The 13186-nt window shown below is 42.1% G+C and overlaps 1 protein-coding gene across 4 annotated transcripts in view; it reads right to left on the bottom strand.

The window, feature by feature from the left end:
- TIAM2 (TIAM Rac1 associated GEF 2) overlaps window positions 1-8653 on the bottom strand; it is a 145689-nt gene extending 137036 nt beyond the window's left edge. For all 4 annotated transcript variants that reach the window (XM_075708403.1, XM_075708398.1, XM_075708402.1 and 1 more), the window contains exon 1: window positions 8630-8653. The gene's annotated coding sequence lies outside the window, so the exon portion shown is untranslated. The remainder of the gene's footprint in view (window positions 1-8629) is intronic.
- Window positions 8654-13186: the final 4533 nt, after the last annotated feature.

Here is a 13186-nt window from a genome sequence, read left to right as displayed (position 1 = left end):
CACTACAGTCTCATTACATGCGTGCGTGTGTAACGTACTGCTCCATTTTCTATGGCAGCATTATAGCGCAGGTGATTTATGTCTGTGTAACAGAAAGGGCCATTCTGTAGAAATATCACAGGAAATGACACACAGGAAATCAACCAACACAGACATCTTACAATCATTTCCTAAGTTCTCGTGCAGCAATCTGCTGAGCTCCTGAAACAACCCAGATGCTGCTGACACAAGGAATGAACAAGCACCAAAAAGGCTTCCCTCTCCCAGCATGGTTTCTGGGTCCTGAGAGGAGAGAAGGATGAACAAGGCAACAAGCTATGGAATAGCTACTTATTTGCCACCTGGAAATATGCTTTATTGGGTATTAAATGTTCAGTACTGTCATGGTTCATCTACAGTGGCTATGGACAGATTGGGGGGGGGACCTGCAGCGGCTGTAAAAACAAGCAAGCTGAAGATTGATGTGTGGTGAATGCTCAAGTAATGGCTGGGGAAAAGAAGGCCACATGGAAAAAAGTCACAGTAAGCCTCATGCCAGACCTTCTCATCTTCTCCTCATCTGTCTCCCTCATGAAAAAGTGCTTATGGGAAAGATGGGAATAGACTTCAGTAGGGTCTGTAGCAACAGGACAAGGAGTAATGGTTTTAAACTACTAAAGGGCGGTAGATTCAGACTAGATATAAAGAAGAAATTTCTTACAATGAGGGTGGTGAGGCACTGGAACGGGCTGCCCAGAGAGGTGGTAGATGCCCCATCCTTGAAACATTCAAGGTCAGGGTGGATGGGGCTTTGAGCAACCTGATCTAATTAAAGCTGTCCCTGCTCATTAAAGGTCCCTTCCAACCCAAAGCATTCTATCATTCTATGATTCTATGAACTACCCCCAGTTCCATTCAGATAGCATCCCGTCAGCACGTGTTATTCTGCTCCAACACTCAAAAGCAACTGTTCCTATCCCATAAGCTCCTACCACATCAGGTAGTAGACAGAGTAAAAATTCAGTCCCTGCCCTCAAGAGCACTTAATTCAGGTTACAGCAAGATATCAACAGATGCAAAGAAATAATCATGTTTCAGTCAGGTTTGCCAACATGCAATAGAAGACCATGTCCTGGAAGCCAGATGAACTCAATAACATTTTAACATAGATTTTATTAAGCAATGCTGGGACATAGCTCACAAGGGTTTAACTGTAGAGAGAATTGCTTTCCATCCAAGTACATTTTACCAGTTAAAAATAGCCAGAAAATGAAGAAATATCTCAGTCTACTATCTCATTATTGCTCAATATTCTACTATTCCCACTCACCCTTCATACAGCCTTTTAATGGAAATTAAAATATATGAAAGCCCCATATGCAGATATGTATATAATATATCAAAAAAAATGCATCTGACATCAGTGTCCTAGGCTAAGAATCAATATGAGACACCTTCATACTATTATTTTCTAGGAAAAAGAGCGGAAATATTCTATAGGAATTTGACCACACAGAGGTCTACACAAGCAGATTACACCGATGCACACTTTAAATGTAATTATTTCTTGCTATGTTTTTCCTTATCCACCAGAGGAATTAGCAGGGCTGTTTCAAAGCAGCAATTAGGAGCACATCCATGTCATTCCACAACACTTTTCTTTTTTTATTTAGAGACAGAAATTCTTTCCTCAAAAAAATTTAATGTGCAATTTTACCATTAAGTACATTGAGGTCACATAGCTGGTGAAATACCTTAAGCATGTCAGCTAAGCAGCAAAGAAACATAAGACCAGTTTTACTACTGTATAACTTAAAAGTCAAAAGATATTGTCAATTTTTTTCTTAAGTAAAAGTTATTCTGCAAGTAAAAACGCCCTTTCCTGTAGACAAAAAAAAAAAAAAAAAAGAAAGGAAGTTTTGAGAAAATCAGTACAAAGTTTGCTGCAGCCAGGTGAAACTTCCCGCTGTAAAAATAAGTATCACTTTCTTCAGGTAACTGAAAAAGATACCTAATGCTTTCACTATTAGTACAAACCAAGGAATCGTAAAATACACACATGCTGTACAAACACTCAAACCATCTTAAGACACTGTGGGTGAAATCTTGGCCCCATTAAAGCTGATTGCAAACTTCCCACTAACTTCAATACTGACAGAATTTCATCCATTGTGCCAACTCATAAAGCAGAAAAGGGTAAAGAAAAATCTTTGAAATACAAAACTAAAACAGTAAATAAGATTGCCTTCCAACCCAAAGCATTCTATGATTCTAATCGCCACATCCGATGCCTTCAATCTTCCATGCAATTTCTGCCCCTCCCTCTGATATACCAACAAGCTGAAGGTTCAATGCTTAGGTAGTTGATTTATCAGTCCCCGTGATACAGATTTGGACCGTGCCCTGCCCTTTCCACTGTTTCATGCCCAGCAAAACAACACAGCAGCTCTTACACCAGCAGGCAAAGATCCGCAACATTAAAACTCAGTTTTGCAGTGACCCAATCCAGAGCACCACACTTCCTAAAATGGGAGGGAGTTTCTTGGGTTTGTTTTTCTAAGGTTAGAGGGAAGTTCCTCGGCGATCAGTATGCAAGATCCCTTATCAGCAACACAGGAAAGTGGGTGGCACCATTTGGTTTCCATTCGAATTCTGCTCTGGTCCCAAATGAAAGGGAGTTTTGCAATTATATTGTCACCTCCTCAGATATACTGCAGAGACTTCAAAGGAAGAACACTTCGGGAAATCAAATGGCTTGGTAGGTCCACAGGGAGAAATACACCTAGAGGCCAAATGTCTTTCATAAGACACTGGACTCTAACAACAGCTGCTACTCATATATAAGCTACCCACTCATGGGCAACCTAAACAGCAACTGTATCAGCATATGAAAAGCAGAGCTTTCACGCAAGACCTTAACAAATGAGCTGAGGTTACATTTACTGGCCCAGCCACCTGAAAACTAAATTCTGCAGCATTGTAGAAACTTCTACCAGATTAGTGTTGCTACAGGGAAGTGCACTGAACTCCAGACTATTGAATTTAATTAATTATTATATATTACGTTTTCTTTTTTTTTTAAAAAAGACTATTTTTAATTATGTTTATGAAAATGCTAAGTTTGGCACACGTTTTGTTCAGATCCATTAATTATTATTTTTTAAATGCCAACAACAGGCAAGACAGAAAAGCAAGAAAAAATTCAAGTCACACAACATATGCAACATTGGGACTGGGCTGAGCACTTAGTTTGCTTGTAACAGCAAATATGGAGGGGCACTGTTTTCTTTAAATGCTGTCTTTTAGACTGGGTGTGGGAGGAGGAGACCACACCACAAATTTCTTTTTAATATTGTCCACAATGTTTTTATAAGTCATAAAAGGTTGTGCAATGCATGAGCATGTGAACAAGAAACACCGACTCTGTTTTGAAGTGAGGATACTCAATATCCACTAGCCATCATTTCTTTTCTGGATCTTCTATTTCCAAGATCATTTGCTATCCTATTTAACATTATCCTGTATTACACAGGCAATGATTTTGAAATATGCCATTCTCCAGTATGAAAGTGGAACATGGCTTTTAAGAGATTAGCTTCATATGCAAATTCAGCTGAAGACTGTAGAGAACATTCTATGTACATAATTTTAGGGGGGGAAAAAACCTCTCTCTGACATATCAGGATAAAGACAATATTTCAGTAGGGAAGGCAGATTACACTGTAAGGTTTCACAGGACATTTGAAAGAGAGAGCAGAAATAAGAGCTCATCCTCAGCAGGAGAGCACATCTCTGAGCAGAGGAAAAGCAGCAGCTATCAGAACCTTGAGCAGGGATGTCCATAGCCTGTTGACAACAGTGGTAAGGCTCGGGTGGGAGAACAACGATCTACCTTGACTGACGCTGAGCTCAGTTAAAAGGCCTCTCGGAGAAATATAAACACAAATACTCCTCCTGCTCCCATGCCCACGCACAGAGCACCACCATTTGTGCTCGAGGCCTGGCCATACAGACTAGGAAAAACCCAGTGTGATGCTTACTGGGTATCAGCTGCACTACCTACACACACCAACGCCCTGCCACCTCGCATTACAGCAAAAGAGGATGAGCTCTCCGGCACGAAGGATGAGCTACATCTCACCAGCTGCAGAGCAAGAGCGGGCACACAGGCAGTTATCCCGGCGGGGCCACAGGTCGGCACCCCGCGCTCCCCCTGGGAAGTTCTGTTCCCCTTCCCACGGCACGCCCAAACAGCTCCATGGGGGAAAGGTGCCACTTTGCTCCTTCCATCTCAGTATCTTGCCAGCCGTGCCAGCTTATAGAAGTGTCAAACTGGATGTATGTAACAGGGAGAGCTGCCCTGTGGCTGGAGGGTAGCATCATTAAGCTTTGTCAGGCATGCCTAACTTTTCAGTGTCGTCTTTAGTAAGGCTGATGACCCTTGCCGACAGCGCAGTTGAGCTGTCAGACAGTGGAGGACAGAACACTGAGGCAATGGGGGAGTTAATGTACGGCTAGAAAATAAGGATAGGCAGTAACTACAGCTAGCCAGCTTTGGAGATATAAACATCATCTCAACTTGAAATTTTTATGGCCTTATATTTTCCTTCTAGGGTTTCACTACAAAAAATGCATACACCAGATTGATTATTTAGGAAATCAGTAACCGAGTTCACTAAGTGTATCCACTGTTGCCTGTCAATAAGAAATTGTTTCCTGAATACAGAGCTTAACCAGCAGGCCACAGGGCTTCCCCTCAGTTTTCTTCCACTTCCTCAGCCAGTTATGAACTTTTCCTCCTCTACACTACACCTGAACATCAGCCACAGGGGCTTGCCCAAACAGCCACAAAGCTTCTTTCTGCCATGTCCCTACCTTGTTTCACATGAAGTTTGAATGTACACTGTTGCTACTGATGTTATATGTTACTGAAAGTGTTTTTAAGATCACTCTGTTCCACGGTTTATGTGAAGGCACTGGTGCGTGTTCTTCTCCCCACATTTGATTAGATTCCCCAATTGTTCTATGACAAATTTGTTTGTTTTTTTTTCTTCCCCTGGGTCTACAAACTTTTGTTTGGCATTTTCTCATCCAATCAAGCACATTAGTAAGACTTTCACTTGGAAAGGAGATAAAGAACCAAGCCTTGTTTTTAATTACTTTAACCTAGGAACAATTTGTTGCAAGAGTCTACAGATGGAGTTATGATCATATCTTAATCAAACATCTGAGTCCACAATCTTACTGCATATGCCAGCAATGCTCTGTCATAATTAAACAGCTATTAAAGTAAGCACACAGTGACCTACTTATCTCAATTATACAACAGGTTTGCTTCAAAAGAGACTCTTCTGAAAAATCAGGTGTCCATCTTCCTCAGGCTACACTACCATTGAAGATCCAGCTTGAACACATACCAAGAGGTACTTCACTCTTACCGCCTTCAGTACGTCCGTATCTCACACTAACCATCAACCAGCTCTCTTCAGAAAACTCAGGTTTTCTACACCTCGCGCATGCACAACAAATCACTCTCCAGAGCAACTTGAGAGTCAGTGTGTAGCATGGGCATGCCTGCTTGTGTCTTTCGAGCGGTGCCCAAAGGCAGTGCAACAGTTTGAAGCCTACGTGCAGCAAGTGGGTTCTTCAGCCGCATGAACCAGGTGCTCTTGGATCCGAGGAACCAGAGCCCACCATCCTGCAAAGGAAGCCATCCGCCTGCCTCCTTCCAGCTGGAACTCCAGCCAGCCAGGAAGGGCTTACTCCTGCAGAGCCCAAGGGATCACGCCTTGCCAGGTACCTTCTTAGTGCCTAGCACGTGCTGCACCTTCCAAGCACGCTCTAAGCTGGTAAATCAGCACAGGGCCTGCAGGGTATCAATGCCTTCCTCATGAGATTAAGTTTTAAACCACCTCTATCTGCAGAACATACTTTGCTGGAATACTTAATGAAGTCCAAGCAGTTATTAACACTAACAGAGTCTGCACAACTCCGCTTGTACAGGCCGGCTGCTGTAACAAAATTCAGCTGCAACACAAATGCAGGAACAATCAGAGTTGTTACTGCGATTCACCGAGTAATTTCAGGTTGTAAAACTGAACAGATGGCACTTGTGAGCTTTATTCAATATCTTGGACTTTTTAATTAGATTCCTGTTCAAGACAGTCTGCTGGTCTACAGCGGGAAACCCCAGGTTTCAGAGTAACCTTAGGAGTCCCACTGCTCTGTCGGATAGAAACCACTACGTCAGGGAACTGCTGCAGGCACAGCTCCTGCTGCTTCCACCCCAGGAACTGGTCAGCAGGTAATCAACAGAGCAGAATTAAAAGGACAGTCCAAAAATGCAGCTACGCCTTAACCAAAATGCAAATTAATGCTTTAATGCACCACAATGCTTTATAATTTTAGGATGTTCTTGGTATGTTTATCATTAGGAATCGGTATGCCGTAATTTTCTCTTCCATGTCTTCACATGGTTCTCAGATTCACCTTCTGCCACTAACAAACTTGCCCTGGGTTTTCACTGCTTTTTGGAAAGCTGCAGGTGATCACAATCAAAAAGAAACAAAACATACTGACTGTTAAAAAGCTGAAGAACTTGCAAGAAAATAAATAGTGCATCTACCCCACAGCACTGAAACATGGCAAAAACAACCAGGGAGCTCTGATGGTTGTGGGACCCAATCCCCCAACAGACATTAGTTTCATTAAATTTTAGAATCAGGTCCAATACCTCCTTTTACCAATACAGTCAAACAAAACAAAAAAAAAAAACCCCAAGCCCCCAACAGGTTGACTAACATGTAAGACTTTTTAATGAATGCGACAGTGTATAAAATTTCAGTGACACTTTTAACCTGAGGCAATAGAGCATGGCACAACACACCAGAACAGTTAAGTCTAGTTGTATCATTCACAATGGCACAGCATCACAGCTGTCCAAAATCAGTTAGCGGTTAACTATTTGGGGGTTTTTTGTTTGTATTACTTTACCTTTTTGAGGAGGGAAAACTCAAAAATTCAGAAGAGCTTCTAAACAGTTGTAATTATGTTCAACATAACACTGATCACTCCTGCAAATCTATTTGCATTTTATAACGTATCCTGAATGTATAAGCTAGTATAAAAATGACCTGGCTTAGAAAAGAATGGGTCAAATCCTCTACTAACCAAAGAACAGCAAATGCAGAGCTCATGCATATTCACTTCCATGGCACTGATGCCCTAAGTTCCTTTCAAGTGGCGGAAGTCTAAAGTAATTACAAAATGTAGCAATGCTCCATTATATACCAATTTTGAAAATGATGAGTGTGTTACAAAATAAACTGAACATATACATATAAAAAAATTTTTTTAACTGTTTGAATATCATATAACAATCAGCTCTAAGAGTCACCTGCCTGGTGTGCGTCACTTGGAGAAGAACCTGCAACTTGGAGAGTTCCCTTGTTTATTCAGCACAATTTTGCCCCAAAGTATTTTGTCAGGCAAGAAAAGCAATCCTGTCCTAGCACAGGATGAGACCGAATTCCTCTGAAACTGCAGCCTTCACCAGTGGATGTGTTTAAGATCGCGTCAGACAAACTCCCAGGGAATGAGGATGAACTGGATGCGTTCAGGTCCAACCCTGCTCCCTAGGACTTTGTGATGTGCAGAACTGCCCATAGGCCTGAACTTCCTAAAAGGTGGCTTTGTCAGGGTTGCGCAGTGGATTCCTGCTACAAAGCCCAAACATGTCTGGATTTTGTGTTAACTAGTAGCATACATCGTGTAGTAGATAGCACAGTATTGACAACAATGTCGGGTTGTTTCAGTTAATAACAGCAAACAATGCTGAAGCAATTAAAAATAATGAAAAGTTGAATAAACACTGTCTCATCACCCTTTTATAAAACATCATGATTAAGTCTTAAAATCTCTAAAACAACCCCTTTATTTCACGTAACAAAACTAAAGGGGGTGGAGGAAACCTGCCCTTCCATAAGCTCATCTGCACCAGGTCTTTCAAACCCTCAACCAAAGCGTCTCTTTCTCTCTCTCATACGCCATGCATAAGGTTTGTGATTACAGCAGAAAGACATCTGATGATCACCAGAACTAAACTTTAACGCCGCTCCGTCCTTTGGGGACAGTGAGACATCAGGAGTAGGGCATCTCTTTGCTGGTAATTTTCTGTCTAATTCTGGAACGATGCAGTCTGCACCAGAAACTACTCATCCATTCCCTCTCCTTTGACAGACAGACATCTACCACATCATAACACTCTTAATAGCTGGGCAGGAAAAAGCCTAAACCCCTCCTTCTCCCTCCTTAGTTAAGTATAGAAAACTGCATCTGTGCTATTTACAGAATTGGATGCTTGTCTGGACTGAAGTTTTGTAAATACAACCTATTTTGAAGTCAGAGGCATTAAGAGTTGGATGAATGCCTCGATAGAAACAATTCAGATAGCCTACGTTCCCCCCAGTGCCGGTGTTCACTATTGGTTGACTCTAAAACCTCAAAGGCACCCAGCCAATATGAAACGTTAAGACCCAGGGACTAGAGCGAATTTTAAGCTGGTTGTATCTGGACCTTGGCCTATAACTGTTTCATAATCCAATTTATACATTCAGAAATAAACAAACCAACAAAATAAAAACAAACAAACCTGGCATAATTTATTTGCTCTCCGCATGCCTTGTCTCCCTCTGCATCCTGGGATGAAAGCACAGAGGGTGGGTGGGTGGGGTGTATTCTCAACACTGCCCTTACTGCTTCACAAGCTGAAGGCTTCTTTGCTGGAAGTCTCTACTTTCATAGCACTGGCAATCTGAAAAACAAAAACTGTTTAGTTAACAAATGTATCCCTAGATACATTAGAAATAAGTTTTGTTCTGAACCACTGCCAACTAAATCATTAACCTCTCCCATGCAAAGCCAACAACTCGCATGCAAAAAAAACAGCTAGAAACATCTCCGCTCAATTCATACCTCACTTAAGCATTCTGTGCAGACCGCTCATGCGCAGCAGCTAAAAACTTCTCTCTGTATACAAAGGGAAGTTAGAAACCAGTAGTGCAACACATTACAAACACGTGCTTCAAGAGGAGTTTTTGTTAAGCTGTCCAGGTTTCCATCTGGGAAAACACACAACCAGGAAAGGCATCTTGAAACGGGCCAGCACCATCACGGTCCCTTTCCTACAGTGGTGGCACCGACTGTGAATGGTGCCTGCACCACAACAGGACTGCGATCCACGCAAGAGCACCTTCAGGTCTGTTCCCATATGTTCTTATTTAAAGCTTCTCACATCCCAGACCCAGACAGGCTATCAAATCTCAGCCAGGACCTCTGCAAAATGGTAAGACAGAAGACACAGCCACTCTTCTTGTTCAATGTGAATACACCAAAGATAGTGTCTAACTGAGCTCCCAAAAGCTGGCAAGGAGAACTTCACGCTCTACGAAGTCTGTCATTTTCATGCTGCAAAGTGTCAGACTGTATTACAATATTTGCTGTGATGTTTAAATTGGCACGGCTGATTTTCAACAGCTTCTTCACGGCACACAGCACCTTGTCATAAAAATATCCTTATTTCTACAACGGTTAAACTGACATACCACAGAATTAAAACTAACACAAGAATTTTATCGCACTCATGCTTTAAAAGGCAGATCTTACTGAAAAGCCTGGAGTCAGTATACAACAAAACAGATTCTCAACTAAAATGTTACATGTGAACATGTAAAATAGAAACTAGGGGTTACACCTCCCATCTAAAGCTGGCAAGGATACAAATAGGGCCACATAGTACTGAAGTTTTCTTTTTATAAGATTCCTTAGTGGAATTAGAGCAAAGCCCCAAACTGACCTCACTGAAAACAAAGGCTGTCACATTAAAATAAAATGCAGACAAAATAGCAAATAATACAAGCTGCAAAACCACCATACAAAAGGGACAAATTAACAATGGGCCAGCAAAGTAAAGAGCAGTATCAGGCTGCAAGTTACACCCAAGAGGAAACGTGAGTAATAAGGTGTAAGTAATATTTTTCTTAGTTGTTACCATAAAACCACTTGTAAAGGTCCAAATACAAAATAGAGACTTGCTTTGCTGGTGAGGAAGAGTATGCGTCTATGTGCACAGAACATTTAGAGCACAGACCACCAAAACCCTCCTCATCATCACTGTAAGAGACACAGAGCCAAGCTGCAGGGCAGGGCTGCGAGTGCCACAATGACGGTGTTCAGATCACACCACCCCAATGCATGTGCCATGGATCCCTTCTGTCACAAAGTTCGTAGTGCTGTTGCCGTGCACGACATGTACGTTTTGTCATACTTACTTTTCCTACACAATGGCACAGCATGGATCCACTCCTCAAACACAGTGCTTCCTTTGTCATGGTACCCAGTTCCCGAACCCCAGCAACTAAGACTCAAAAGACTTGGGCAGTAGCTTGCTCTCACCCACATGATTGCAAAATCCCTGAACTGAGAAGTGCCCTTTCTCTTCCCATGCCCCAGCTCACTGCAGAGAGCTGCTCGGGCATTTTCCCTTTCCTGCTGCAACCACATTTCCAGCTCTTCACAGACAGGGCTTCTTTCCTGATGCTTTGATAGACACAGAGCGAGACCTAGTATGACGCTAAATGCAAGACCCATGTCAGTATATACATGTAACTTCAACAATGTAGAGTTAAACTCTGCCCTCATGGGCAAACTTGACTCCCCTGGATTTTTGCTGGCCCATAACTACCGGGGAAATGCAGCTGGCTGTTAGCTAATTACAGTGCCGTGGTGACCTCACAGTACTAACACTTAGTCATCCCAGATTTGTAAATGTACAGATAAAACATTTCAATCTGGGCAAGAATGGGCAGAAATGAGAGCACAACATTTATAGCAGGCAGATGGTGTACTACTTTTGATATAAAAGAACCAATTTATGGCAAAGTAATAGAAGAGCTCCCTACCACTCATGTCTTACTCGGAGACTTATTAAGGATGGTATGCTGCTCTGTTTGAAGAAAACTTCCTGGCCAGGGAAGAGGGCCAGATTTTCTGAAGTGCTTCCAGCACTCCCAGCAAGCTACCTCTCAGGGAGGTCATGATGCTCCCCCGCAAACAGTCCATCAAATGTTTCAGGAAGTTTGCAATGGTGAACAGAAACTTCCCAGCAATGCTCTGCCAGCTCTGTGATACCCGTTTCCCCGTATCTGCACAGTCCTGAATAATAAGGCTTAACATAAGGAAAATCTATAGGCCTCCAAATAAAGGGTAGGATGTTGCTGCATACATACAGAGCTTTACCCATTCAAGCATCTTTTTATAGCAGGCCAGGAGGAAACAGGCATCTTACACCGGTGATCTTACAACAATCCTCTTTACCCTTTCCTAAAACAAGTCTTCTAATACCAAGGATTCTCATCAAACTTCTACCAAGGGCAAAGCACTTCTGAAGGCATCAATCAGAAAAAGTCTTTCATGCGTCAAGGGAGAAGGGTAAAAAAGAGAATGTAGTAATTAAAAGACAAAGAACTGCTATACTAAAGCAACAGTCACGTAAACCTCACACATCCCAGATTGAGATTCTAGCCTCCTGTATACTAACAATCACAAAATCCCAATCACAAAATCCCACTAAACACAGCAAATACAACACCATAGGCTCTGCCATTTAGTTAAGGACAGGCAGGTAGGCATAGCTGTGAATGTCTTAACAGATTACGTTAGACAATAAGTGCTACGGTACGAGAACTTCAGTTTGTCATTAATCTTGTACTCACACTTTCATTTTCCTGCTGAACAGGGGGGTACACAAAAATAAACACCGGCAAATGGTGAGCCGGTATGGCAGTCAATAAAGACATTAGTACAAAGATTCCATGGGCCCTTCCAGCTCTATCGTAAGAGTGAACTACATTATACACTCGACAGCAACATTCAAGTCACAGACGTAGTTCCTCAACTGCTAGCTGGGAAGGGCTGTAACAAATTCAGGGTAGGTGCCACCTGCACAAGCAGGGAGCAAACACCAACTGCTGGGTTTTTTTTTTGCTGGGTTGCCAGCCATTTTCAGTACAAACTATAGCCCCTGGTTAAAGCCAGCATACAACAACGAGGTGCTGAGCAATTCAGGAACACAGCTCTACAGACACCTCCATTTGTTTCAGCTGTAGTACATCTCCTATGTATGAGATGCTACCAAACCTCAACAGGTTTGGCAAGAAGGAAGCAGAGAGGTAACGCTTCTTCATGTGGTTGCCCTGGAGGGTTAGCTGCTTGTAGCCAAGCTAATGACAGCACAGTGCCCTCCTATAAAGCGCACTGCAAACGGCTCTCCAGGATAGTTACGTACAGTATATGCATCAAGACCTTGACCTCTCGATCATCAGACAGGAGAGAGCCACAGTGTGCAGCTCTGCCCAGAAGGCAGAAGCTGTCTGCGCAAGGAAAGCTGGACTTCGCTTCCCTGTGCCTGGGTGTTTGTTTAGGGAAACTTCACATTCCCAAGCAGGGTTTCAGCATCTACCCTAACTGCTCTGTCAGATGCAGAACTGAGCCAAGCAGGTATGTATGTCTGGGATGATGCAAGGCATTTCTTTCCCTGCCTTTCTTGCGATGTTCAGAATATATTTCTGAAAGCACTTGAAAGTATTTTTTTTTTTAATTTTTTGTGATGATTTACATTTCAGAGGCAGCACATGAACAAAGCACTGTCCTTTTTCCTAACCTTTGACTGATCCTATGAGCAAAGCGAACATCTTGTTAACATTACTTACCTTTAATTCACTGATTCTACACAAAACTAATGATCATCATCCAAAGCCTCTAACTCTCTATTCAGCAGTTTAATTAGAAAGATGATCACTGATTAATCCACTTGAGTTACTCTGGAGAAGGTGTAACTGAACAGAGATCACTCCACCCCAGAGAAATGTGCATTAATTAGTTCTGCATTAAACTGCTTTCCTCTTTATTCAACTTCAAAAAAAAAATCAAGAGCAAAAACCCACAACACAACAGCAACAAGAAAAATCCCAAACTTTCAGTGTTAAGCTTCTCAGGTATTTTTTATTTTACTTTATTTCTTAGGAAGTCTCACCTTTTCTTGTCTTGGATTTCATAGCCATCTATTCAATTTTTTTGAATTGCTGTGTTTTTACAAAATAAACAAGCCCAGGCTGGAGGTTCAATACACATTTGTGAAGCCCTGCCAAAG

Source organism: Pelecanus crispus, chromosome 3, assembly GCF_030463565.1.
Source record: "Pelecanus crispus isolate bPelCri1 chromosome 3, bPelCri1.pri, whole genome shotgun sequence".
Taxonomy (NCBI): domain Eukaryota; kingdom Metazoa; phylum Chordata; class Aves; order Pelecaniformes; family Pelecanidae; genus Pelecanus; species Pelecanus crispus.
The sequence above is the reverse complement of the archived record's forward strand: the minus strand, read 5'-3'. Positions and strand labels throughout refer to the sequence as shown.